Source organism: Macaca fascicularis, chromosome 6, assembly GCF_037993035.2.
Source record: "Macaca fascicularis isolate 582-1 chromosome 6, T2T-MFA8v1.1".
In the NCBI taxonomy this organism is placed as follows: Eukaryota; Metazoa; Chordata; class Mammalia; order Primates; family Cercopithecidae; genus Macaca; species Macaca fascicularis.
The window spans coordinates 74278135-74305841 of record NC_088380.1 but is presented as its reverse complement, the minus strand read 5'-3'; the positions used below and the strand labels follow the sequence as shown (position 1 = coordinate 74305841).

Below are 27707 nucleotides of genomic sequence, written 5' to 3'. Positions count from 1 at the left end.
GATCTCAATAAAAATCCCAGCAAGTTATTTGTGTGGATAGTGACAAACTTATATTAAAGTTTATATGGAGACACAAAAGATCCAGAATAGTCAGCACAATATTGAAGGAGAAGAACAAAGCTGGAGGATAGTCACTACTTGACTTCATGTCATACTATAAAGCTACAGTCAATAATCAAGACAGAAATGGTGCTGGAACAACTGGATGTCCAAATGCAAAAAAGTAAATAAATCTAGACACAGAACTTATACCCTTTATGAAAATTAACTAAAAATGGATACAGACCTATGCGTAAACCTATAAAACATTTAGAAGATAGTATAGGAAAAAATCTAGACAATCTTGGGTTTGGGGTAATTTTTTAGTTGCAACACCAAAGGTACAGTTCATGAAAGGAAGAATTAATAAGCTAACATCATTAAAATAGAAAATTTCTGCTACATGAAAGATACTGTCAAGAGACTAAGAAACTAGCTAAAGATTGGGAGAAATTATTTGTGGAAGACATTATCTGATAAAGAACTGTTATCCAAAATATACAAAGATCCCTTAAAACTCAACAATAAGAAAACAAACAACCTCATTTTTAAAAAAATGGGCCAAAGACTTTGACACTTCACCAATGGAGATATAAAGATGGAAAATAAGCATATGAAAAAATGCTCCACATCATATGTCATCATCAAAATGCCTATTAAAATGACAATGAGCTACCACTACAGATTTATTAGAATAGTCAAAATCTGGAACATTGACAAAAACAAATGCTGGAGAGGATGTAGAGCAACAGGAACACTTGCTCTTTGCTGATGGGAATGCAAAAATCCAATTTAGAAGACAGTTTGTCAATTTCTTACACAACTAAATATACTCTTACCATAAAATCCACAGCTTGTGCTGCTAAGTATTTACCCAAAGGAGTTGAAAACATGTCCACACAAAAACCTGCACACAAATAATTATAGCACCTTTATTCATAATTACCAAAACTTGGAAGCAAATCAAGATGTCCTTCAGTAGGTGACTGGGTAAACTGTAGTGCATCCAGACACTGGAATATTATTCCGTGCTAAAAAGAAATGAGTTATCAAGCCACAAAAGAACATGGAAGAGACTTAAATGTGTGTTACTAAGTGAAAGAAGTAAATCTGAAAAGGCTACACACCTTATGATTTCAATTATATGACATCCTGAAAAAGAAAACTATGGAGATGGTTAAAAGATCAGTAGTTGCCAGGGACTAGAGGGAAGGGAGAACTGAATAGGTGCAGCACAGAGGATTTTTAGGGTAAAGTACTCTAAGATATTATGATAGTGGATTCATGGACAAATTATTCATTTGTCCCAAACCATAGAATGTACAATGCCAAGAGCATAATGTAAATTATGGACTCTGGATATAATGATATGTCATTACCGTATAATGATGTGTCAATATCAGAAGGTACACAGCTTTGTCTATTACCCATCTGTAGGGGTTGTTGGTTACGGACAAAGCTATGTACCTTCTGTTCTGTTTTACTGTGAACCTAAAACTGCTCCAAAACTTAAAGTCTCTTAAAAAAAAATTCTATGCACAGAAAATGATTTCACTTAAATTAAAAAGAGATGGCATGGTGTTATACTATAACTCAAAAGACAAAATAAATATATATGAGTTCATACTGATATAAATAAATGGTTGAAAATGGAGGAAAAAGAAATTAAAATATTTTTCCCTTTAGAAGAATTTCAAATAATTTATGTAGATGCCACCCTCTCCAGGAGATGGAACCTAATTAATTTCCTCCACCATGAGTGTGGGCTAGAGTTAGTGACCTGCTTCTAAAGAATGGAGAATGGAAAAAGAAAAACTCGTAACTCTAATGTAATTGTGAGAAAAACACCATACAAACCCAAAATGAGAGTCATTCTACAAAATACCTAACCAATATTCCTCAAAACTCAATCAGAGCCCACATTTCCTACCACCTCTCAAAATGCAAGTAAGAATGTAATGTTCAAATAAAAAATTTGATGATGTCTCACTTACATGTGGAATAATTCTTTATATGTTAATGGAGATAAAGTTGAATATAGAAAATGATCTTGCTGTCTGGCTAAAATCAGTAAATTGTGTACTTGGTTCTGAAGCATAAGGTTTGAAAAGTCATAGAGGCTATTTTCTCAAGCATAGACTTTTGTGGAGATTTGTCAAGTTTTTTCCATAAATTTGCTTTTTGTTTTGTTTTTGTGTTATAGCTTGGACTGCTTATATGCTTCTTGGCTTCCTTATAGGATTTAAAGTGCATTTCTGGTAACTGGGTCTTGTCTTTTTTTTTTTTTTTAATTAATTCTGACAATTTCTGTTTGGTCTATAAACAATTAATAAAATTACTGATATGGTTGGATTTAGGTCTACTGTTTTATTAATTGTTTTTGTTATTTTTCTGCTTTTCCTTTTTTCTCCTCTAGGATTGCTTCCTAAAAATGTCTATTGTAGGCTGTGTGTGGTGGCTCACACCTGTAATCCCAGCACTTTGGGAGGCCAAGGCAGGAGGATTCTTGAGGCCAGGAGTTGAGACCAGCCTGGGCAACAAAGCGAAATCCTGCCTCCACAGAAAATAAAATAATTAGGCTGGCATGGTGGTGCATGCCTGTAGTCCCAGCTACTCATGAGGCTGAGGCAGGAGAGTTACTTGAGCCCAGTGAGCTATGATCATTGCCACTGCACTGAAACGTGGGTGACAGAGCAAGACCCTGTTTCTCAAAAACAAACAAACAAACAAACAAACAAAAAAACCAACCAAAAATGCCTATTGTATTTTTAGATACACCTTTGTGCATTATTTTTAAAGGTTATTCTAGGGGTTTCAGCTGTATGAGTCCATGCTACCTCTGTCCTTTGTGCTGTAGTTATTACATGTAGTATGCTAACATACACTGTGAATTCCATGAGGCAATGTTATGCTTTTTTGTAAATAGCCTTCTGAATTTAAAAGAAATAAAGATGAAAAGGTCTTTTATGTCTACCAAGATATTTACCATTTTTGATGTTTTACATTCTTTTCTATAAATTTGTGTTTCTATTTGGTATTGTTTCCTTCCAGCCTGCAGAATTTCCTTTAGCTTTTCTTCTGGTGCAGATAACTAATCATAAATTCTTTTAGTTTTATTTTATATGAAAATGTTCTTTATTTTGCCTCATTCTTGAAAGATCTTTTCACTGCATATTGAATTCAGGTGTAACAGATTTTTATTTGTTCTGTTTTTAGTTATTTAAAAGATATTGTTCCACTGTCTTCTGGCTCCAAAATTTTAAATGAGAAGTTAGTATTTTTCAACCATTGTTCTACTGTGTGTAATGTGTGGTTTTATCTGACTGCTTTCAAGACTTTTTTCCTTATCTTTGTTTTTTAGCAGTTTAACTATGATGAAACTACATACAGTTTTCCTGTTTGAAGTTCATTAAGCTTCTTGGATCTGTAAATTTAAGTCTTTTAACAAATCTGGAAACTTTTCAGTCATTATACCTTTACATATTTTTTAATGCTCACTCTCAACTCTCCTCTCCTCTCTCCTCCTGAGACTCCTATGACACATATGTTAGATCTTTAGTTATTGCTTCATAGGTCCATGAGCTCAAGAGGATATATTCTATTTTCCTCAATCTATTTCCCTCTGTCTTTCAGAGTGATCATTTCCATTTATCTGTTTTCAAGCTTACTGACTCTTCTGTATTTTCCATTCTATGAAGCACAATGAGTGAATTTTAACTTTTAGATATGGTGATTTTCAGTGGTAAAATTTCAATTTAATTCTTTTTTTTTAATAGTTTCTGTTTCTCAATAGAGATTTATTATCTTTGAATTCATTGTAAGAATATATTTCTTTATTTTACTGGGGATAGTTTCTTCATATGGTAATAAATTTCATATTATACTCTGGACATTGTGAATGATTGGTTGTAGGTATTCTGATTTGTATTACTTCCCTCTGAAGACTATTGATGTTTTATTTCAGCAGGCAATTACCTTTGTAGCTCAAACTATATAGCATACTCTCTCTTTGTTGTTGTTGTTGTTGTTGTTATCATTAAAATAGAGACAGGGTCTCACTATACTGCTCAGGCTGATCTCAAACCCCTGAGCTCAAGTGATCCTCCTGCCTCAGCCTCCCAAAGTACTGAGATAACAGGTGTGAGCCACTGCACCTGACCAGTTTAGCTTTTCTTGTTGTTTCTTTCTTTCTTCTTTGCTGAGGTGCATTGAGTCTACCAAATACATATGTGATTCAGGGGTGATTCAGATACTTAGAAAAAATATATGTAGAAAATTTGGAGCTCCTTCTCACTAGTTCACTTTTTCAGGGATTTTCCTGCCTATTTTCCAGTAGCTGTGGTTGCCCCAAATTATGACCTTTGATTCTTTAGTCTAGAAAGACTTGGTTTTTCTATTAGAATTTTAGTTACTCTGTGTGGCACTGACTTTGACCTGCCTTTCAGCAGAAGACATAAATACTCTTAACTCACCTGCACCAATCCCTTCTATCAAATCTCAGTTTCCTTTCAGAATTTTCCTACTTGAGTTTACTCTCTAGTACCTTTGGATATTTCATTTTTCTTTGTATAATTTGTCCATGCTTTGTAGTTGTTATCTGTTGGATGCTAGAGTCTGGTAGAAACTTTCTTGATTATACTAGAAGTGAAAAAATGGTTTAAAATATAATCAGTTTCTTCTCTTCTGAAATGGAAAAAGTGTGATCTGACCATTTCCCATGGGAGTTAAATAATTGGGGGCTAAGAATATATTTGGAAAAAATACAAACTCAATTAAGTGCCACATTGGGTTTCACTTGTAAATATTACCACTATGTAAACAGGCTAGACAAAAACATAAAATATATTTTTATAAACCCCTTCAGATATAATTCTACTTCAAATTCATTCACAATATAGGAGGGGCCTCGTCTTAATTCTGTGATGTAACATTTAAGAATAGGAGACAAAACATTTGTCCAAGGCTCCTGAAAATAGATACTAACCCCAGAGATGTTCTCTAAGGCTTTAAGTGGGTCTTCCAGAAACCCTAAATCCCCAAAGCATATTTTAGATGAAGTTTTCAAGTACTGGTCATAGATTGAGAAGAGGGAAAGTAATATTAATGTACGCAATATCCAACGTTGGCGGTGGGAAATGGTTATGTATGGAGATATGTCCCAAATAAGTATTTATGGAAAGAATATTAGAGCCACTGGTGTAAACCTCTATATGAAGAGAAACTATGAGAGGAAAAGTTATTATATATAATTAAGAAGTTCTGTGTGGGGTTAGTTCTGCATGCATGCCTTCTGAATCAGACGTAGGAGGAGGAACATTTTTAAGAGGATTGAAAGCTGAGTTTCTTGATCTTTTCTGAAATGTGGAAACTTCAGGGCCCACTTTCTGTCTCCTATCTGTTTTTATGACTGGTTGCCCCATAGGACAGGCATCTGAGAAACTGAAAGGAAGGGAAACTGCACAGAGATGAGGGTCAGGTCCAGACCTGGACCCACAGCTCAAATGTAATTCATTAATCTTTGACAAGTGTGAAACTTAGTGGCTTGTGATGTGTGAAACTAAGTTATTGCAGCTTGAATGTCTTTAGAGCCAGTGATCTGGGAGAAGGAAAATTAGATGTGGTTGCATTCATGAGCTAGATCAAGCTGGTTTCCTGGTTTAAGCATCTCTGCTGATGGTGTACCTGGTGCTGGTGGGCTTATAGCAATCTGTGAAAATGTCTTTCAAAGACTCCAGGAGAGCTCTGTGCTCTGTTCCTAGAGGAGTCCCCAGCCAAGCAAACTTGGGGGATCCGAAGTTTTATTGGGAAGCAGGGACTTGCCATGGCTCAAAGAAGCTTTTGCACCTGCTCATTATGGAGCCTTCCCTTGAAAGGTCTCCATATTTTTATTCAGTTTCATGTTTTAATTGGCCTGGGGTCACTTTGGCTAGAGAGTTTCTGCCTTTTCTTTAGATTGTTTTCTGGAGAACAAAGTCACCCTTTAAGCTCTCTTTAAAGAAGTCCCAGGCAGGCCCCTGGCTGTAGTGGGCCCTGGAAGCCTCTGTAACCCTTCCAAAATTCTCCTTTGTCTTTTGTGGAGAAGATGGCCAGAATGGCCAAAGATTTACTTACTACCCTTGTGAGGCTATTTATCTGAACCAGTGGTGATTTGCATTAAAAGGAGCTAGTAGAAATTCCCCTAAGAGGGCACTCTCTAAATTATCTCCCTTCCATCTTTTTATAATTTCTATCCCCTCAGACTTTACCCATCAACCAACACTGTGCCACCATGTGAGGTTGTGACAGCTGGGTGACAGGTCACCGTAGAGAAGTGAACGCTGATTGGGATGCAGGTGTTATGCTGGCAGAGATGGAGACATCACCAAACAACAAAGACATCCAAGAGCTCTCTTTTATTGGTGATCATCCTTTCATGCTTCATTCTGTTTCAGTCTGAACTAGTGGGCTTCCATAACATCCTTTTATTGGTGATCATCCTTTCATGCTTCATTCTGTTTCAGTCTGAATTAGTGGGCTTCCATAACATCCTTTTATTGGTGATCATCCTTTCATGCTTCATTCTGTTTCAGTCTGAACTAGTGGGCTTCCATAACCTCACTAGATTCTAACCTTGAAAAATCTCAACTTAACCCTGGAATTTCGAATTCCCTGTGTTTTTTCCCATTGCTGTATTTACTTTGCCCCAGAACATATCCTGTTTGTTTTTTACTCTAAACTTCAGAACTGATTTCCAATTTTGATCTGTCCAGATAGAAGACTTCAACAGAAAGTCCTTTCTCCTGACATAAACAAGCTTTGATGAGATAAATTATTCACAACTATTCCAGGAAAACATTTTCTTCAAAAATTGTTGTTATGCTATAAATTCTGGGATATATGTGCAGAACATGCAGGTTTGTTACATAGGTATACATGTGCCATGGTGATTTGCTGCATCCATCAACCCATCATCTAGGATTTAAGTCTCGCATGCATTAGGTGTTTGTCCTAATGCTATCTCTTCCCTTCCGCGCTCCCCTCCCCACCCCGGAACAGGCCCTATTCTGGGGAAACTGTTGTCTTAAATGGCAAGTATGAAAAAATGGCATTTTTTTCTAGAACATCATGTGTTAAATAGAAAATATAAGCAGTTTCTTGCATTTGGAGTGCATTAAAAACAATATGAGAAGGACTACTATGGGAATGTGGATAGGTACAAGTTTTCTGAAGGGCAATATGAAAAAACATTTGAGGGATCTTAAAAATATGCTTATCTACAAATTCTCCTTGTAGAAATAAGTGCAAAGGTACTAAATATTTATTGATAATGATTGCATTGTAATTAATGTAACCCAAGTCCTCCAAATGAGAATTAGGTAAATACTGAGTAAAATCATTTAAAACTGCTGATATAAAATTATTGAATCATATAAAATGTTGATTTACAAAGCAGCATTTTTATATGGTTCAACATAATATATCATGGGATGTTCATATGATAGACTTCTATGCAAGTATTGACAATCATATTTTTAAAGAATATATAAAGCCGATAAATAAAATGTGTAAAAAAAGGTAGGATATAAAGGTAAGTATACATCATGAGATCTCAATTTTATTTCATTAAAATACGTGTTTGTGTATATATGTACCTACATGAAGTGAAAAATGACTGGATGAAAACATTCTGTTAATAATAGTTCCCTGGGTGATTGAATTGTTAATTTTTGTTTACTTTTGTCTTTATACTTTTCTGTCTTTCCCAAAATTATGTGATTATAATGTATTCATATTCTGTATTTTCTCGTAAAGTCATATAGTAAGCATTTTCCGTGTTGTTGCATACTCTTCAAAATCATTTTAATGGAGTCACAATAAACTAGTCACTAGAATTACATTAATTTCTTAAATATCTGTAAATGGTAGGTTTTTAGACTAATCCTTCCTTTTTTCCTTCCTTCCTTCCCTCCTTTCTTCCTTCCCTCTCTCCCTCCTTTCTTTTTTACTTCCTCCCTCCCTTCCTTTCTTCCTAATATAAACAGTGGAAGATCCTCCCTGTATTTTGGATTTTCCCATGAAATATATTCCTAGACGGAAGTCACTGTTAGGCATGAAGAGGGCAGGGTGAGAACGACCTGGAAGCTAATGTTGCCAGTGTGCTTCCCAAGAGTCTCGTCCCTGGACCCTGTCCTGCTTTTGAAGTACTAGAAAGATACCGTTCTAACACTCTTTCTTGTTGTTAATGGAAGCATTATTCTTTCCTACAGTTCTGATTCCAAAGCAGCAGCATTTTAAAAGCTCAGCTCAGGTGGAACAGCTCAGCATTTGCAATTCCTGCTAAACCTCAGAGAAAAACTCACTGAATCAGATAAAAACATCGCTGGTCTGTCAACACACGTAACTTCACAGTTTTTGTTCTTCCTCTTTGTTCTAGTAACATTTCTATAACTTGGGCTGCCCGGGCTTGCTTGGTGTAAACCCACCCGGAAGCTCATGGGTAGAGGGGTTCAGAGTAAGAAAATGTGACTGCTGGGTTGCCCAGAGCCCTTTCATGCGTGAGAAAGTTCTGCTTGCAGGGTGGCAAGGATCAGGATCAGTGTGTGTTTTCTATCCACTGGTAAAACGTGGATTGGAGAAATATTGCCTTTTCCTTCAGAATGCTTTGGTGTCTGGACACACGACAAGCCTCAGAAGCTTTGATCTGACTTTAAACTGGTCTCCCATCTTGCTTTTATTTGAACAGAGTTTGAGGCAGTCAGAGGATACATAAGGGTGGCATCCTTTGACCTCCCTGATGTTTGGAAGGTAAACCACCTCCATCCCTCAGACCAGGAATGTAGTCATGTGAATTGGTATCTGCAGAGTACCTGACGCAGCTGGGGGGCCAGGCCAAGCCAGCTGCAAAAGAACTTGAAGTGTGGGAAAGTTTCTTAGGGCATAGTAATAACTGTATGGCAAAGCCCAGGATAAAGTTGCTACTGTCTGCTTGTTCATTCACAAGTACTTATTGAGCTTCTGCTATGTATTGGGTGATAGGCTGGGCCTGCAAATAGCATAAAACTATTAACTATAGAGTAAAACAGCCTCCCTGCTTTCAAGGAGCTCATGAGAATGAATGAGACAGGTAAGTAAATGGATCACTTAGAACTCTAGAGAGATGGTGATACAAGAGCAATGAAGAGAACATTGCAGGGACATAGAGGAAAAGCGCCAGGATTGAGGAAGCTTCCAGAGGAGGTGAGGCTGAGTTGGGAGTAAAAGGATAAGTGGTGTGTTGCTGCCAGGTGGTGGAAGGAAGGGAAGAACATTCCTTTCCATGGAGGGGCAACCAGCACTGCAGGTCTGGGGTTGGGGGCGGCTTCTCTCTGAATGTGAGCCAAATACTGTTGACTGTCCCCAGACTGTGTCAGTGTCAGGTGTCTTTTCAGCCACTGACAGTCAAGTGTGGCTGCCTTGTTTGTAGCCTTTGATAGAAGAGTAAGAGGCTATGTTCAAGAAATAAACCAAAAATATCTGAATTCAATGGCTAGTAGGTACTTTCTGTTACATCCAGATCTTTTTTTTCTTCATAAACTTTTAAAAGAACAATAACACAATTATTTCTAATTATGAAGCCAACTCATGGTTATCATTAACATTTCAAGCAACACATAAAAATAGAAAGAAGAAAGCATCCCCCAAGCCCTTCAACTGAGAGGTCACCACTGTTAACATTTGCTGAGCATTCTTCCGTATACCCACAGAGAAACACTTCTATAGAAATGGCATGCAGGGCAGTTTAACAGGTGTATTGTGCTGGGGCTGTGCAAAGCACTTGGCAGATAGCAGTGAACACAAAAGATAGGGGCCCTGATTAGTGAAGTTTCACATTCAGGCTTAACTTAGGGCAGATTCCCGCAAAGGTAAAGCTGATTGCAAAACCCCATGTGGAGCTGCAGCCCTTCCCATTATAGGGCGTTTGCACAAGCTGGTTTCTCTGCCTGGATAGCTACCTATTCCCAATAGGTATAATTCTATGATATATATAATTAATGAAAGTACGTTTTCTGCTGTATAGATAAGGCATTGATTAATTATTGTTTTTAATCAATGACATATTGTTAGATTTTTAGCTTGTTTTACTTTTTTCTATTATAAGCAATTCTGTAGCAAATACCCTTTTATATATATTTATCTTAGGATGAATTCCTAAAAATGGAATTATGAGATCAAATGATGTGCACATTAAGTTTTTGGTACATGTTACCAGATATATGCTGCCCTTCTGAAAATTTCTATCAACAGTATACAAAATACCATTTTCCACGTCCTTTCAAACACCAAAAATCCTCCGTTTATAAAACCTTTGACCATCTGATGAAACTTTATTTTTATTTGTTTACTAAGTTGACCATTTTTCCTTTGTTTATTCATCCTTTGTATGTCTTTTTTTGTGAATGTCCTCTTTATCTCCTTTGCCTATTTTTTTTCTAATGAGACACTGGTCCTTTTCATATTAATGATTTGCAAATGCTCTTTGTATATGGTATTAAGAGCATTAATACTTAGACTGCCATACATGTCATAATTTTTTTCATGTATCATTTGACATTTTATTTTTATATTGTCTTTTTGCCTTGGAGATGCTAAAATAAACAAACAAAATTAATGTAGTCACATCTAACCACTTTTTCTTTTATGGTTTTGTATTTTTATGTCATCTTGTTCATCCAGTTCTTTTCGTAGGGGCAAATGGAAAACTTCCCCCTTGCCGTCGGAAGGTTTGCTAAAAATCAACTGACAAAAGACAGATTAATAGAAGAAAGGGCACACAACGCTATTAATGTGTGTGGGAGTCATACAAAATAGAACGTAAAAAAATGGCAGGTGGTTGATGCTTTTATGCCATCTTGAAGTTCCAGAAAGAATAGGGGTTTGGTGAGTGGTAAAACACGGATGGGACCAGAAGAGGAATCCTTGCTAGCGAAGGTGGTCTTGTTATGTAGATGAAACGTCACAGGTAGAAGCTCTCAGAGAGGATAGATGGTGAATGTTTCTTTCAGATCTTGAAAGATGTCAGACTCTCAGTTCATCTTTCCTAGGTCTGGATGAGAGAAGGCTCTCAGAGAAAGCCTGGCTTCCTCAATGCAGATTTTCTCTACAGATGCAAATCTGCCCCTAAAAAAGACAGCTTTCCAGGGCTAATTCTGTTTGCTGGCTCTCTGAACAGCCATCTCAAAATATGTCCAAGAATTATATTTTGGGGTAAAATATTTGTTTTCTTTCATTATCATATTGTCTTATTGTGCCTGACTGAATTTTAGGCTTCGATGGAAGCCAGATGGCTAAGAATACATTCTAATAAGACAGGGACTGTTTGGTAAAAATGGGAAAAGATCTACAGAATATGTCTGGGATCATCTTTATTCACTTATTAAAAGGCATGATTTTATCTTTTTCCCCATGGTTTGTGGGGTCTCCATGCTCTGGTTCTGGGACAATCTGAGGGCAGGCGTATGTAAGAGGGCCTTCCCACAAACACAAAATGAAGAAAACCATCTCTTCTTTAAGAAGAGAGTTCCCTGCCAGTGCCAGTGTGGACAGGACAGTAGTAAGGACTGAACTGAGCCCAAGTAACAGGCAAAGGCAAATTGATGTGAACGTTAAAATCCGTTCTAAAGAGCTAACATAGAATAGCCATCATTTCTTAAATATCTGCTCTGTGTTCTCTGAAGCCTTGAATGATAGATAATCTTGTCTCGTTTTATATATCTCAAAAAACCAACCAACAAACAAGACTTATAGAGGTGAAATGATTGGACCAAGTACATATAGTTAGTACGTAGGAGAACTGGGATTTAAATTCTGATCTGAGCTGAGCCAAAAGCTACTAATGCAGCAAAAAGCTACTATTGTTGAGTACACACCTTGACAGGCTTGTGCTGAGTGCTTTACATATATTATTAATAACTCCTTTTATATATATATATATATATATATATATATATATATATATATATATATTTGTTTTTTGTTTTGTTTTGTTTTGTTTTGAGACAGAGTCTTGCTCTCTTGCCTAGGCTGGAGTGCAGTGGCACAATCTCAGCTCACTGCAAGCTTCGCCTCCCAGGTTCACGCCATTCTCCTGCCTCAGCCTCCCGAGTAGTTGGGACTACAGGTGCCCGCCACCACGCCTGGCTAATTTTTTGTATTTTCAGTAGAGGCGGGGTTTCACCGAGTTAGCCAGGATGGTCTTGATCTCCTGACCTCGTGATCCGCCCGCCTTGGCCTCCCAAAGAGTTGGGATTACAGGCATGAGCCATGGCACCTGGCCCAGCTCCTGTAATATTATACCAACCATTGGAGGTACACATTTCTCTTTTAAAGATAAGAATGCTGAAGCCCAGAGCAGCTAAGTAGCATGTCCAAGCATTACCAGAAAGGGGTCTCGATTCAGACCCTCAAGAGAGGCTTCTTGAGTCTCATGCAAGAAAGAATTTGGGGCATAAAGTGAAAGCAAGTTTGTTAGGAAAGTAAAGTAATAAAGAATGGCTACTCCACAGCCAGAGCAGCCCCAAGGGTTGCCGGTTGCCCATTTCTATGGTTATTTCTTGATTATATGCTAAACAAGGGGTGGATTATTCATGAGTTTTCTGGGAAAAGGGTAGACAATTCCTGGAGCTGAGGGTTCCTCCCCTTTTTAGACCATATGGGGTAACTTCTGAATGTTGCCATGCCATCTGTAAAGTGTCATGGCACTGGTGGGTGTGTCTTTTAGCATGCTAATGCATTAAAGTTAATATATAATGAGGCTTGAAGATGACCAGAGGTCACTCTCATCACCATCTTGATTTTGGTGGGTTTTGGCTGGCTTCTTTTCTGCAACCTGTTTTATTAGCAAGGTCTTTATGACCTGTATCTTGTAACTACCTCCTATCTCATTCTGTGACTTAGAATGCCTGTCCTCCTGGGAATGGAGCCCAATGGGTCTCAGTCTTATTTTACCCAGCTTCTATTCAAGATGGAGTTGCTCTGGTTCAAACACCTCTGACACAAGGTCACACAAGTAATAAGTTGTAGAATCAGGAATTGAACCAGGACATTCTGACTTTGATCCCTGTGCTTTTTCCTTCATCCAGATTTTTTCCTTCCTTTTTATTTTAATTTTAAATGACAGCACCTTTGTTATTCTAATATGAAATGCTCATGCTTATTATTAAAATTTCAAACAATACAGGAAACAAATCACTGTTGTTTCTACCATTTCACGCCACTTGCTCCAAACATGTTTTCTGAATTAGCAATTCTTCTTTAGGAGAATTTGTCACCTTATTTCTATTCCCCCAAACCCCACTTTGAAGGTTATGTCCCTGCCTATTATATATTCTTTATGAAAATATATTTTTTGGGTAGCTACTAAACCAGGAATAGGAATAATTTATATAATTACCAGGCAATCTTGGTATTGTCAAGCGTGACCAAAGTACCTAGAAAAGTTAATAAGTGAGTGATTGTTTAATTACTTAACTACTAATGATTTTCCAGGAATTGAATGATTTGGTTTTGCACCTGAACCTTTTGTATTAAGTCAATTGGAAATAACCTGTGAGGCAGAAGAGTTTGGACTTCAAAGGTCATTGCATTAGGGTCACCATGGGGTTATGCTGAAACATCGATCGGGATATTGACTAGCTAGTTATTTTAATGCATCCTCTTTTTAGTAGGCCTGGGTAGCACAGTGAGTGACAATAAATAAACAAATAAATAAGTAAATAAATTTGTGCTTTCCAAATCCTGCCCCCAAAGTATAACGTTTTCTGTGATCTGCTTACATTTTATTTTAATTGCAACCTTACTAGAAAAACCTTACTAGAAAAGCTTGGCCACAAATTAAATTTAAGTAATAAATGATGAAAAACAGATTTTGGAAAATCTTTTGATGCATGGAGATCATTTGTGTTTGGGTATTCTCTCCACTTCTTTTCCCAGCATACACACACACGCACGCATGCACGCATACCCCAACCACCCCCATAATGTCTCCTTTCACTCAACTAATTGGTTTGGAGATATTCAGCAAGAACTGGGACATGAATAATTCAATGAGAGTTATTAGAAGCAACAGTAAGAAAATATTTTTTTCCTGAACACACAGAAAAAGTTTCTCATTATGAGAGCAGGACCTCTGAGCAGTGTCAGAATCACCTGGAGAGCTTATTAAAACACGGATTGCTGGGCCTTACCGCTAGAGATTTTGGTTTGGTGGGTCTAGGTGGACTCTATGAATTTGCATTTCTCACACATTCCCATGTGCTGCAGATTGTGGTGGTTTTAAACTATGGCCACAAATTCTTCAGTACTTCTTTGAGCTACTCTGTCCTTATGCCTCTGCTTCTGTACCCCTCCCATATTCAATTACCAATAAGACCTGCAGATTTTATCCTGTAAATGTTTCTCATGCCTACTGACTTCTTTGCACCACCACCATTGGCCAAATCCCTTCATCTCTCACCTGAACTGTTGTTAATTGTGTCTGTTTTCTTCCATGCCTCTAATACTGCCCCTGCCTTAAATCCATCTACCACTCTGCAGACAGTGTGATCGCCTAATACTAAAATCAATGGCCTCTTGCCCTTCTTTCCTGTGAAATTCTCATTCATCTTTTAAAACTCACTTGAGAAATTACCTCCTCAAGGAAGCATTCCTTGAACCCCCAGCTTGACTAGATGGCTTCCTTCTGTCCTACATATTCCCTGTGCATACTTTTAAATTAATTTCCCATTTATTGAAATTGTGTGCAGTGTTTTTTTTCCATTAACATGTAAGTTCCTTCAGGCAGAAACCATAGCTTACTCATCTTCCTAGCACAAACTCCTAAGATAGTAACATAATAGATGCTTAATAAATGTCAGACTGCACTAAGCAGTAATGCTGGATTAGGCAATGAGGACATGTTGGGCATTCATTCATTCAACAAATATTTATTGGGCACTTTTATGGGCAGAATTGTGCACTCCCCCCTCCCATTCAATGTTTTGAAGTCCTAAATCCCAATGCTTCAGAATGTATATTTGGAGATAGGGTCTTTAAAGAGGTAATGAAATTAAAATGTGACCATTGCAGTGAGACCTAATCCAACATTACTGGTGTCTTTATAAGAAGAGAAAATTAAGACACAAACACAAGGAAAGAATGCCATCTATAAGCCAAGGAGACAGGTCCCAGAAGAAACCAACCCTACTGATACCTTGATCTCAGGCTTCTAGCCTCTTGAACTACGAGAAAATAAATTTCTGTTGTTTAAGTCCCCCATCTTTGGTACTTTTTATGGCAGCCCTAGCAAACTAATACCAGCACCTATTATGTATCAGGTATTATTCCAGGTCATGGGGAGATATAGATGAATCCTGCATATAAGGTTCCTGCCTATTTGGAAATTACAATCTGCTGAGTGTCTCTTATATGTGAATGACTATTTCATTAAACACAATAAACAGGCTTCCCCACGTCCAGCCATGGATGACACAACCAAATACCGGCTCTCAAGAAATTTGTAACATAATTGCAGAGACAATGCTTAGCATGCATAGTAAAATGAAGAGACAATTCAAGATCAACTTAACTGAGGATAATTTGTCTTTAGGGATACTAAAATGAGGTGAGATTGTTTAGGACCAAGTATATGGGGATATGTCCTAAAAAGATTTCAAGGAGGTAGAACTTCAGAAAGGCAGGGCTTAAATCAAGAGGAACAAGACCTATTATCAGGGAAAAGAGCAACATGAACAAAGATATGGAGGAAGTTAGCTAGATGCCTTCATGGGGTGGAGTGGAGACTGTGGCAAGATCATCTGTCAGAATGTTGAGAGTTAGTAGCAGTAATTGCCGCTATTCTTGCATATTTTCTGTAGCAAACACTGGTTAAATGCTTTATTTATAAACATTGCCTCCTTTTATCTTTAAAGCAAAGCTATAAGTAGTTATTATTTTCAATATACAGGTCAAAGCCCAAGATTCAAAGCAGTAAAGCAATTATCTATGGCTATTACCATTTATTTGTTAAAAAAAAAAAAACAAAAACGAAAGAATAGATGATACCTAGCCAATAATTGTTAAAAAAAATCTTCTGTTAAAGGAAATAATAAAATGAAAGCAATCGAAAACTTGATCTGGTGGCCATTTGTAGGATGATACAGATCAGTGCTTCTCAAACTTGGCTGCACATTAGAATTGCCTGGAGGATTTTGAAAAGTCCTGATGCCCAGACTGTATGTACTCCAGTTTCCAAGAACTTTACTAGAAATCTCTGTTACCTCAGATCTTTCCATCTCCTCCTCTCCCATATACACACAGCCCTAATAGTTCCTTCCACCTCTTCTATTTCCATTACAGTTATTTTTATCTGATTTTGCCTATTTCTCCATATCACACTCATTCTCTTAAAAATATGGTGCCCAATATGTACTTTCCTCTTGTAACAAATCTACTGAACACTGTTCATCTCTTCATTTGTATTAACAGATTTAGAAGCAAGTCTCTTTAAATTTTCTTCCAGTTTTTGAATATATGTGGAGAGCATCTCTCTCTCTCTCTCTCTCCACCCCCCATCCATCTAACTATGATACTTGCAAGGAAGGGCACTTCTGGTATATATTGTAAATATATAATCATCTCTTTTTAATTTACTGATATCTCTGCATAGCTACTTGATCTCTTACATCTATTGTAAACTTCTATTTGTCTGTCTGAGTTTGCTTCTTCTCCCCACTAAGTTCCCCAAGGGTCAAGAGCCATACCTGTTTTATTTACCCTGAATATCACCTAGTCGTACAAAGCAACTTCACAGGTAGTAGTAAATATTTTTTCCAGAAAGATGTCAACAGCTGCTTGTGCCAAAAGAAAGGCTAAGGGCTTGCACTGCCTAACTGAGTATATTAGCTATAGCTTCAGTGTAAGTTTTCAATTAAGATGGAAAACACAGCTGGCAGGGCGAGAGTTGTATTTTTTTCTTTAGCCCACCAAGGCTAGGCACGGCCAGATGCTCTGTAACAGGGAGGGGCACGAGTGCTCGCCGAGCCTTTCCATCTGTCCTGCAGCACAATGATTCTGCCTGAATGATTCATCTCACTCCATTTCTACTTTCCTACAAGGTAACACAATCAATCCTCTTAAACAGTGGTTCTCAGATCCATTACCCCAGGAGTTCATACAGACTGAAAATATAAATATGGTTAGGAAATGTTTAGATAAATTAATGTAAGGCAGGTCTATTGACTTGTGTTTTCGAAGGGAAAGGGAGGTTTGGGATGTGTTATTCCAACCCCTGCAACTATCTCCCAGAGCAACCCTCTCTTAACAAATGACTGCTTGACCCTGTTTTTTGGAAATGTCCAACTGTCTTTCTTTACTTGTTTCAGGGGTACAGATACGCAGACTTGATTCTGCATCCATCCGGTACAATTTCAGTCTGAGATGCTCCTAGGTCAGCAAATGACTCTGCCCTCCATGTGGTTACTGAATCCCTAAAAGAAATAGAGATTTCAGAAAATCATAGAGGTGTCTCTTGTTCTGATAGTCCTTAAGTTACTGGCCAAATATATAAAGTAGCAAATTTCAAATCAGAGTTCTACAAATGCCTAATAAACTGCTGACCGAGTAATCTGTGATTGAATTTATCAATACCAATAGGTAAACCACAGGAGAACCTGAGGGAACATTCTGAAGAAGATACCTAAATTTATAGCTAAGATAGTCATCTGAAGGGATTTGATTCTTTCTCTAAGAAGAACGGAAACACAGTTTGCCATCAAATCCTTCCATACTGCCTTTCCAGTAAAATTGAGAGGATGACTTATAATTTCTCTTAAGTGTTCATTTTAGGCCTTGTTGTTTTACTTTTCAGGAATGTTCCAGACATTGCAAATAAGAAGAGTGAAGGATGACAGATCAATTAGCTGAGAGATAAAAAATGAGAAGACTGGGGGGACATTGGTACTGGAAAATTTCACTTACCTGAGCAGCCAGGATCCAGGGGAAGCTGACGTTGAAGAGAGGATAAATACAAAGTGTTTCCTGGTGCCTTTACTAATGTGGCAATAGAAAGAACAAGCTCAAGAAATTCAATCAAAGTTGCAGATAATAGCAACTTCCCATTGCTTTAAAAAGTAATAATAACCACAACACACTATGAGATAAAGCTCCAGGAGAAACAATAACGAGAAGAAATGCACCTTTGAGAGTTGGGGTTCTAAATGGCAATAATCACTTGCCAAAGATTATCGTGTGACTATTAGCCACAACTATTCCTCATCCAGCAAGAGCTGAGGATCATAAGGGCATCAGAGATTCATCCTGTGTGAAAGGTGAGATTGCAATGCTCAAATGCTCATGAGGCCTGAGCCCCATCACTAAGTTGAAAAGCATTTATTTTCTTAAAACTGAATTATCAAATGTGGGAAGGGGCATAAGGGGCTGCCTTATTAGGAAAAACATTCATAATGCTGGATTTAGTTAAGTAGTGAACAGTTTTCAATATGCTCTGAAATTAGAAAAACAAAATGCTAATTCTGTAAGGAAATTAACTCAAAACCAGGAACAGCAAATATCATTATGATGTTCAATTGAATACATCGGTCATGAATGCTAACATAATTGAACGGATGCAGATAGGCTGCAGAATTATACGTTTCTCTCTAAGTTTTCATGGCCTGGTTTATTATTTTATTTGAGTAAATCATGGCAATGTATGGTCTTCACACATCCAAAGCCTTCTTGAAGCCAGGGTGTGCCCACTAGCAGGCAAGGCCTGTTGCAGCATTGAAATGAGTTACTGGCTTTTTTTGCTGCCAAATAGGGGATGATTTTTCCCTAGATGTAGAATAAGCAGTGATAAAACCGCCCAGTCTGAGCTTTTTATTGTGAATAAAAAGTGAAAACTACTTAATCATGAGGCAACCCAGCATTTTAATAGAGGATCCAGGCAATTTTTAAAAAATTACCCTATGGCATAATGGAGAACTTGATGCCATTGATGGTAATCATGGTCCGGAGAGCGAAATAATTGAATAGGCTGAAAGATCCTACATGTAAAGGTTAGGGATGACAGTTATTTTTTGGATTATATTTCTCTTTTAGGCTGTTCCCTCTGGGATTTTTTTTCGAAGCTGGTATTATCAATTTAAGCTTTAGCCCTTCCATCAAAATTTTGTGAAAGACTCTAGCTCTGATAAAATTCTCATATTTTTTCTCGTGTGTTCTACAGAGGAGTGGAGTGGATGGAGGGTAGAGAGGTTGCTCATGGTCAGATCCCGAGTTCGGCAAGATATTTACTCGAAACCAACTCAGATTGTGCAAGTTCACATGAATGTTGCTGATTCATTTTTAACAACTTTGTGTAGGTTGACATATACAATAACTGCATATATCTAAAAATACATAGTTTCGATACATTTTGATATATTCACATACCCATGAAACTATCACCATAATCAAGACAGTGAACATAGCCATCACCCCTAAAAGTTTGAGTCATTTTGTAATCCCTCCTCACCCCACCCTTCATTCCCAGGCAACCACTGATCTGTCACTACAGATTAATTTGCATTTTCTAGAATTTTATAAAATGGAATAATATTTACTCCTTTTTGCCTGGTTTATTTCCCTCAGCATAATAGTTTTGAAATTCACCTATATTGTTGTATATATTAATAGTTCATTCCTTTCTATTACATTTAATGAATATACTAAAATATGTGTATCCCTTTTCATTGTAGGTAGTATTCCATTGTGTGACTATACCAAAATTTGTTGATTTATTCACCTGTTGATAGACATTTGGGTTGCTTCTATTTTTGGCAATTACAAATAAAGAGCCTAAGGACATTCATGTACAGGTCATTGTATAAACATATTTTCTTTTTTCTTTTTTTCTTGCAGGTAAATATCTGAGTGGAATGGCTGGATCATATGGTAGGTATATGCTTAATTTTAAAATGATGATATGTAATATTTTTCTTTTCATCGAGTTCAGAATATGTTAATATTTTCCTTGAGACTTGTATTGTGTGTGTGCACATATTCATATAATTTTTATTGATACATAAAATATACATATTTATGGGGTACCTGTAATATTTTGATACATGCATATGATGTGTAATGATCAAATCAGGGTAATTAGGATATCTATCACTTAAGAGATTTGTCATTTCTTTGTGTTGCAACCATTTCAAATCTTCTAGCTATTTGGAAATATATGATATATTGTTAACTATGGTTGCCTTACTATTCTGTTAAACACTGAAACTTATTTCTTCTGTCTAACTATGTGTTTATACCTATTAACCAACTGTTCTCCATCTCTCCGTCCCCCTCCCCAGCATCTGGTAACCATCATTTTACTCTATCTCCATGAGATCAACTCCCACATATGAGTGAGAATATGCAATATTTGTTTTTCTGTGCTTGGCTTATTTCAGTTAACATAATGATCTCTGGTTCCATCCACATTGCTGTAAATAACATGATTTCATTTTTTTATGGAAGAACAGTATTCCATTGTGTAAATGTATCACATTTTTTTTTATCTGTTTGTTGGTTGATAGACACAGGTGGATTCTATGTCTTTGCTATTGTGAATAGTGTTGCAATGCAATAAACATGGGGATACAGGTATCCCTTTGATAATGCTGACTTCCTTTCCTTTGGATGAACATCCAGTAGTGGAATTGTTAAATCATATGGTAGTGCTTTTTTTTTTTTTTGAGAAATCGTTATGCTATTTTCTATAGTGGCCGAACTGATTTACATTCTCACCAATAGTGTATAAGAATTTGCTTTTCTCCACATTCTTGCCAGCACCGTTATTTTTTATCTTTTTAATAACAAGCATTCTAACTTGGGTAAGATGAAATCTAATCATGGTTTTGATTTGCATTTCCCTGATGATTAGTGACATTGAACATTCTTTTTTTTTTTTTTTTTTTTTTTTTTTTGAGATGGAGTCTGGCTCTGTCGCCCAGGCTGGAGTGCAGTGGTGCGATCTCGGCTCACTGCAAGCTCCACCTCCCGGGTTCACGCCGTTCTCCTGCCTCAGCCTCCGGAGTAGCTGGGACTACAGGCGCCCGCCACGACACCCGGCTAATTTTTTGTATTTTTAGTAGAGATGGGGTTTCACCCTGTTAGCCAGGATGGTGTTGACCTCCTGACCCCGTGATCTGCCCACCTCGGCCTCCCAAAGTGCTGGGATTACAGGCGTGAGTCACTGCGCCCGGCCTGAACATTCTTTTATATACCTGTTGGCCACTTCTTTGCCTTTTTTTGAGAAATGTCTGTTCATATCCTTTGATCATTAAAAATCGGATTGTTTTCAACAACTGTTGAGTTGTTTCAGTTCCTTGCATATTCTAGACATTAGTCCCTTGTCAACTGAATAATTTGCAAATATTTTCTCCAATTCAACATGTTGTCTCTTCACTCTGTTGATTGTTTTGTTTGCTGTGCAGAAACTTTTTAGTTTAATATAGTCCCATTTGTCTATTTCTGTTTTGGTTACCTGTGCTTTTAAAGTCTTAGCCATAAAATCTTTGCTTAGACCAGTTTCTTGAAGCATTTACCCTATGTTTTCTTGCAGTAGTTTTATAGTTTTGGGTCTTATGTTTAAGTCTTTAATCCATTTTGAGCAGAATTTTGTATATGGTGAGAGAAAAGGGTCCAGTTTCATTCTCCTGCATAAGGATACCTAATTTCCCCAGTACTATTTATTAAAGAGACCATCTTTTCCCCAAGGTATATTCTTGGTAACTTTGTTGAAAATCGGTTTGCTGTAAACGCATAAATTTAATTCTGGATTCTCTGTTTTGTTCCACTGGTGTATGTGTCTTTTTATACCAATATTATGTTATTTTAGTTACTATAGCCTTGTAACATATTTTAAAGTCAGCGAGTGTGCTGCCTCCAACTTTGTTCTTTTTGCTCAGGATTGCTTTGGCTTTTGGGGCTCTTTCTTGGTTCCATACATATTGTAGGATTATTTTTCTATTTCTGTAAAAAACTGACACTGGCCTTTTGATAGGGATTGCATTAAATATGTAGATTCCTTTAGGGAGTATGGACATTTTAGCAATATTCTTCCCATTCGTGATCATGAGAAGTCTTTCCATTGTTTGTTGTTTCAATTTATTTCATCAGTGTTTTGTAGTTTTTCTTGAGAGGTTTTTTACCTCATTGTTAAACTTATTCCTAGGTATTATTTGTTGATAGCTATTGTAAATGGAATTACCTTCTTTATTTCTTCTTCAGCTAGTTCATTATTGATGTATAGAAATGCTACTGATTTTGTATGTTGATTTTATATTCTGCAACTTTACTGAATTTATCATATCTAAGAGCTTTTTGGTGGAATCTTCAGTTTTTCTAGATGGAAGATCTAGAAAAGGAACATCTGCAAAAAGGGACAGTTTGAGTTTCTTTTTTCCAATTTGAATGCTTTTTTATGTCTTTCTCTTTCCTGATTGCTCTGGCTAGGACTTCCAATACTATGTGAATAGGAGTGGTGAAAGTGGGCATCCTTGTCTTGTTCCAGTTCTTAGAGGAAAGGCTTTCAGCTTTCCCTCATTCAGTATGACATTAGCTATGGGTTTTTCTGTTCTTTTCTTCTCTTCTGAGACAGGGTCTCGCTATGTCACCCAGGCCGGAGTGCAGTGGTGCAATCTTGGCTCACTGCAACCTCGCCTCCAGGGTTCAAGCGATTCTCACACCTCAACTTCCCGAGTAGCTAGGGTTATAGGCATGTGCCACCACCCCCAGCTAATTTTTGTATTTTTAGAAGAGACAGGGTTTTACCATGTTGGCTAGACTGGGATATTTCATATATGACCTTTATTATGTTAAAGTATGCTCCATCTATGCCTTATCTGTTGAGATTTTTTATCATAAAGGGATGTTGAATCTTATCAAATGATTTTTCTGTACCAATTGAGATGATCATGTAGTTTTTGTCCTTCATTCTCTTGATGCGATCTGTTTTTATGGATTTGTATATGTTGACCTATCCTTGCATCCTTGAGGTAAATCCCACTTGATTATGGTGTATTATACTTTTGATGTGCTATTGGATTTGGTTTGCTAGTATTTTGTTTAGGATTCTTTTCCTCTATGTTCATCAGGGTTATTTGCCTGTAGTTTTCTCTTTTTGTTTTATCCTTGCTTGTTTTTGATATCAGGGTAATGCTGGTCTCATAGAATGAGTTAGGGCGAATTCCCTCCTCTTCTATTGTTTGGAATAGTTTGAAGAGAATTGGTTTTAGTTCTTTCTGGAAGTTTGGCAGAATTTGTCAGTGAAGTCATCTGGTGCTGGGCTTTTCTTTGTTAGGACACTTTTACTTTCCTCTCTCTTGGAGATCTTTTACTGAATAATTATTGTGTTCCTTTGATGATGTCATGTTTCCTTGATTTTTCAAGTTGGTCTGTTCAGGTTTTCTATTTCTTTCTGGTTTCATCTTGGTAGGTTGTATGTGTCCAGTAATTTATCTATTTCTTCTAGGGTTTCCAGTTTGTTAGTGTATGTAGTTTGTAGTTGTTCAGATAGTCTCTGATGATCTTTTGTATTTCTATTTTTTATTTTGTTTATTTCAGTCTTCTCTTTGTGAATCTAGTAGTGGTTTATTGATTTTGTTTATCTTTCAGAAAACCAACTTTTCATTTTGTTGATCCTTTGTGTTTTTTTATTTTTTTAAGTCTGTATTTTGTGTAGTTCTGCTCTGATCTTCTTTCTTTCCTTCTACTAATTTTGGGTTTGGTTTTTTCTAGCTTTTCTAGTTCCTTAAGGTACATCATTGGGTTATTTATTCGAAATCTTTCTACCTTTTTGGGTAGGTGTTTATTGCTATAAAGTTCTCTTTTAGCACTGCTTTTGCTGTCTTCCATAGATTTTGGTATGTTGTGCTTCTATTTTCATTTGTTTGAAGAAATTTTTTTAAATTTCCTCATCACTTTTTTCATTGACCCAGTGGTTGTTCAGAAGTATGTTTAGTTTCCGTGTATTTTGCACAGTTTCTGAAGTTTCTCTTGTTATTGATTTCTAGTTTTATTTCATTGTGGTCTGAGAAGATACTTGATATGATTTCAAATTTAAAATTTTTTTTGAGACTTGTTTTGTGGCTTAACATATGGTCTGCCCTAGGGAATGCTCTGTGTGCTGATGAGAAGAATATGTATTCTGTGGCAGTTAGATAAAACTATTCCGTAAATGTCTGCCAGGTCTTTTGGTCTAAGGTTCAATTTAAATCCAATGTTTCCTTGTTAATTTTCTGTCTAGATGATCTGTCTATTGCTGAGAGTAGGGTGTTGAAGTCTGCAGCTATTTTTGTATTGGGGTGAATCTCTCCCCATAAATCTAATAATACTTCCTCAATGTACCTGGGTGGTCTAGTATTGGGTATGTAGAATTGTTATGAGTTTAATCTGTTTACATTCAAGGTTATTGATATGTGAAGGCTTATTCCTGTCATTTTATTAATTGATTTCTGGCTGTTTTATATATCATTTTTTTTCTTTTTTTTTCCAATCTTATTGTTTATTATTGTGTTTTGGTCATTTTCCACAGTGATACCATTTGAATCTTTTCTTTTCCTTATTTGTGTGTTTGCTCTACCAGTGAGTGGGTTTTATACTTTTGTGTGTTTTCATGATAGTGGAATTTGTCCTTTTACTTCAAGGTGTAGGACTCTATTAAACATTTCTTGTAGGGCTGGTCTAGTGGTGATGAATTCAGCTTTTTCTTGTCTGGGAAATACTTTATTTATTCTGAGTATAGTCTTCTTCCCTGGCAGCTTCTTTTTTTCTTTCAGCATTTTGAATACATATCATTCTCTTCTGGCTTGTAAAGTTTCTGCTGAGAAAACCACTGTTATTCTGATGGGGTTCCTTTATAAGTGACTAGACACTTTTATTTTGCTGTATTTAGAATTCTCACTTTGTCTTTGACTTTTGACAGTTTGGTTATAATGTGCCATTGGGACGATCTTTTTGAATTGCATCTATTTGAGGATCTCTGAGCTTCCCTGTATCTAGATGTCGAAATCTCTTGCAAGACTATGTAACTTTTCAGCTACTGTTTTGTAAAATCAGTTTTCTATCCCTTTGGTTGTTCTCTTTCCCGTCTGGGACACGAAAAAATTGAATATGTGGTCATTTTGTGGTGTCCCATAAAAGACATAGGCTTCATTCTTTTTTATTCTTTATTTTTGTCTGACTGTATTATTTCAAAAGACCTTTGAGTTCAGAAATTCTTTCTTCTGCTTTATCTAGTCTATTGTTGAAACTTTTGAATATATTTTTATTTCATTCAATGAGTTCTTTAGTTCCAGAATTTCTGTTTGGTTCTTTTTTGTGATACCTAGCTCTTTGGTAAATTTCTCATTCATATCCTAAATTGTTTTTCTGATTTCTTTGTATTATTTATCTTGTTCTTTTATGTATCACTGAATTTCTTTAATATCATTATTTTGAATTCTTTTTCAGACATTTCATAGATTTCCTTTTCTTTGGGATCTATTATTGGAGAATTACTATGTCCCTTTGAAGGTGTCATGTTTCCTTGCTTTTTCATGTTTCTTTTGCCCTTACACGAGATATCTATGCATCTGATATAATAATCACTTTTTTGAATTTTATGGATTGGCCTTTTCAGGAAAAGACTTTTCCTATAGATATATCTATAGGTATTTTGGCTTTGATTCTGGGTAGCAGTAGTGTAGTCTCCATATGACTTCTTCAACTGTAATCAGCATCAGTGGTGTTTGAGCTCCTTAGTGGTTTAGGCTGTGCATGTTAATGGAGGCTGTGATGGCATTTTGGTGGGATGGGGATGCCAGGTTGGCTAATGTTTGAGCACTAGTAGTGGTGGCAGGCCAGGCGTGCTGGTCTTTGTTTTCCTGGCCAGTGTATGCTGGTATCAGTGGTAGCAGATTTGAGTAGGCCAGTTCTTGGACTTCTAGGCAGGTTGCTTGGGTGCTGCCAGTGACAGCAGTGGGCCAGGCAGGCAAATGAGTGGGTTCTTGGCCCTTGGGTGGTGTTCATGGTGTTGGCTATGGCAGGAGTGGCAGTAGGCCAGACTTCATGCCCTGAGTGACATGTGTGGGTGCCAGCAGTGGCACTGGTAGGGTGGGCAGGCCAGTCCCCAGGTCCATGTGAGGTGCATGTGAGGGAGTGCTGGTGGCAGTGGTGGTGGCAGGCTGTGAAAGCTAGTTCTTGGGCTCTAGGGATGTGCACCTAGTTGGTGGCATCAGATGGGATAGGTACATTCTCAGGCCCCCAGAAGGTATGTGCTGGTACCAGTGGTTGCAGGTGGAATAGGCCTGTTCTCTGGCCTTCTGATGGTGCATGTAGGTACTTGTGGTGGTAAGTGGGATGGATAGATCCTAAGGGCCCTGAATAACATGCATGGGCAGTGGCAGTGGTGGTAGTGGATGAGGCATGCTTGTCATCATGCTCCCTGATGGTGTGTGTGGGTGCTAGCTTCAGTGGCAGAATGAATCAATCCCCAGGCCCTCAGATGGTATGCTGGGGTTCCAGTGGTGGTGGCAATGAACCAGGCAAGTCTATCCTCAGGCCCCTGGATGGCATGCATGGTCACCACTGCTGAAGGCTGTGAATGGCATTAGCCTGTTCTCAGGCTTCCCTATGGTACACATAGGTACAGGCTGCAGTGGGTGGGGTGGATTGATTCTCAGGACCCTGGATGTAATGCTCAAAGAAACTTCTTCTTTGATTCATGGATTATTTAGAAGTATATTGTTTAATTTCCAAATATTTGAGAATTTTCTGGATGTTATTCTGTTTTTCATTTCTAGTTTAATTGAGCTATGTTCAGAGAACATATATTGTATAATTTCTGTTTCCTTCAGATTTGTCAAGGTTTGATTTTTGGCACAGAAGATAGTCTGTCTTGATGAATATTCCATGTGTACTTGAGAAAAGTGTGTATCCTGCTGTTCTTGGATTGATCTATAAATGTCAGTTAGGTCAAATTGGTTAACTGTATTGCTCAACTCTTCTATATCCTTACTTACTTTTTGTCTACTTTTTCTACCAATTTCTGAAAGAAGAGTGTTGGCGACTTCAAATATAATTGTGGACTTGTCTGTTTCTCCTTTAGTTATTTTTATCTTATTTGCACATTTTTATTTTTTTAAGAGACAGGTTCTCACTTTGTCACTCAGGCTGGAGTGTAGTGGCACAATCATATCTCACGGCAACCTCAAATTCCTGGGCTCTGGCAGTCCTCCTGCCTCAGCCTCCCAAGTAGCTAAAAATATAGGTGCGTGACACCATGCCTGGCTAATTTTGAAGAATTTTTTTGTAGAGACAGGGTCTGGCTATGTTGCCCAGGTTGGTCTCAAACACCTGGTCTTAAGCAATCTTCCCACCTTGGCCTCCCAGAGTGCTGAGATTACAGGTGCGAGCCACTACATCTGGTCTAGGTATTTTTAAATCATATTTTTAGGTAAATATGTCTTTAGGATTGTTACGTCTGTGTAGAAAATTGACCATTTTATCCTTTTGTATTCTTCCACTTTATCTGCTATAATAGTCCTTATCCTTAAGTCTACTTTTCTCGGTATCAATATGGCTTTCCCAGCTTTCTTATTATTAGTGTTTGTATGCCATTTTTATTTCCATTCTTTTAACCTATCAGTTAATTTATATTT

General features: G+C 37.2%; 1 long non-coding RNA gene across 1 annotated transcript in view; it reads left to right on the top strand.

The window, feature by feature from the left end:
• LOC141407008 (uncharacterized) overlaps nucleotides 1–27707 on the top strand; it is a 165740-nt gene that overhangs the window by 87684 nt on the left and 50349 nt on the right. Inside the window, exons 3-4 of the long non-coding RNA XR_012413710.1 lie at nucleotides 17900–18359; nucleotides 19933–19965. This is a non-coding gene — a long non-coding RNA (uncharacterized lncRNA). The remainder of the gene's footprint in view (nucleotides 1–17899; nucleotides 18360–19932; nucleotides 19966–27707) is intronic.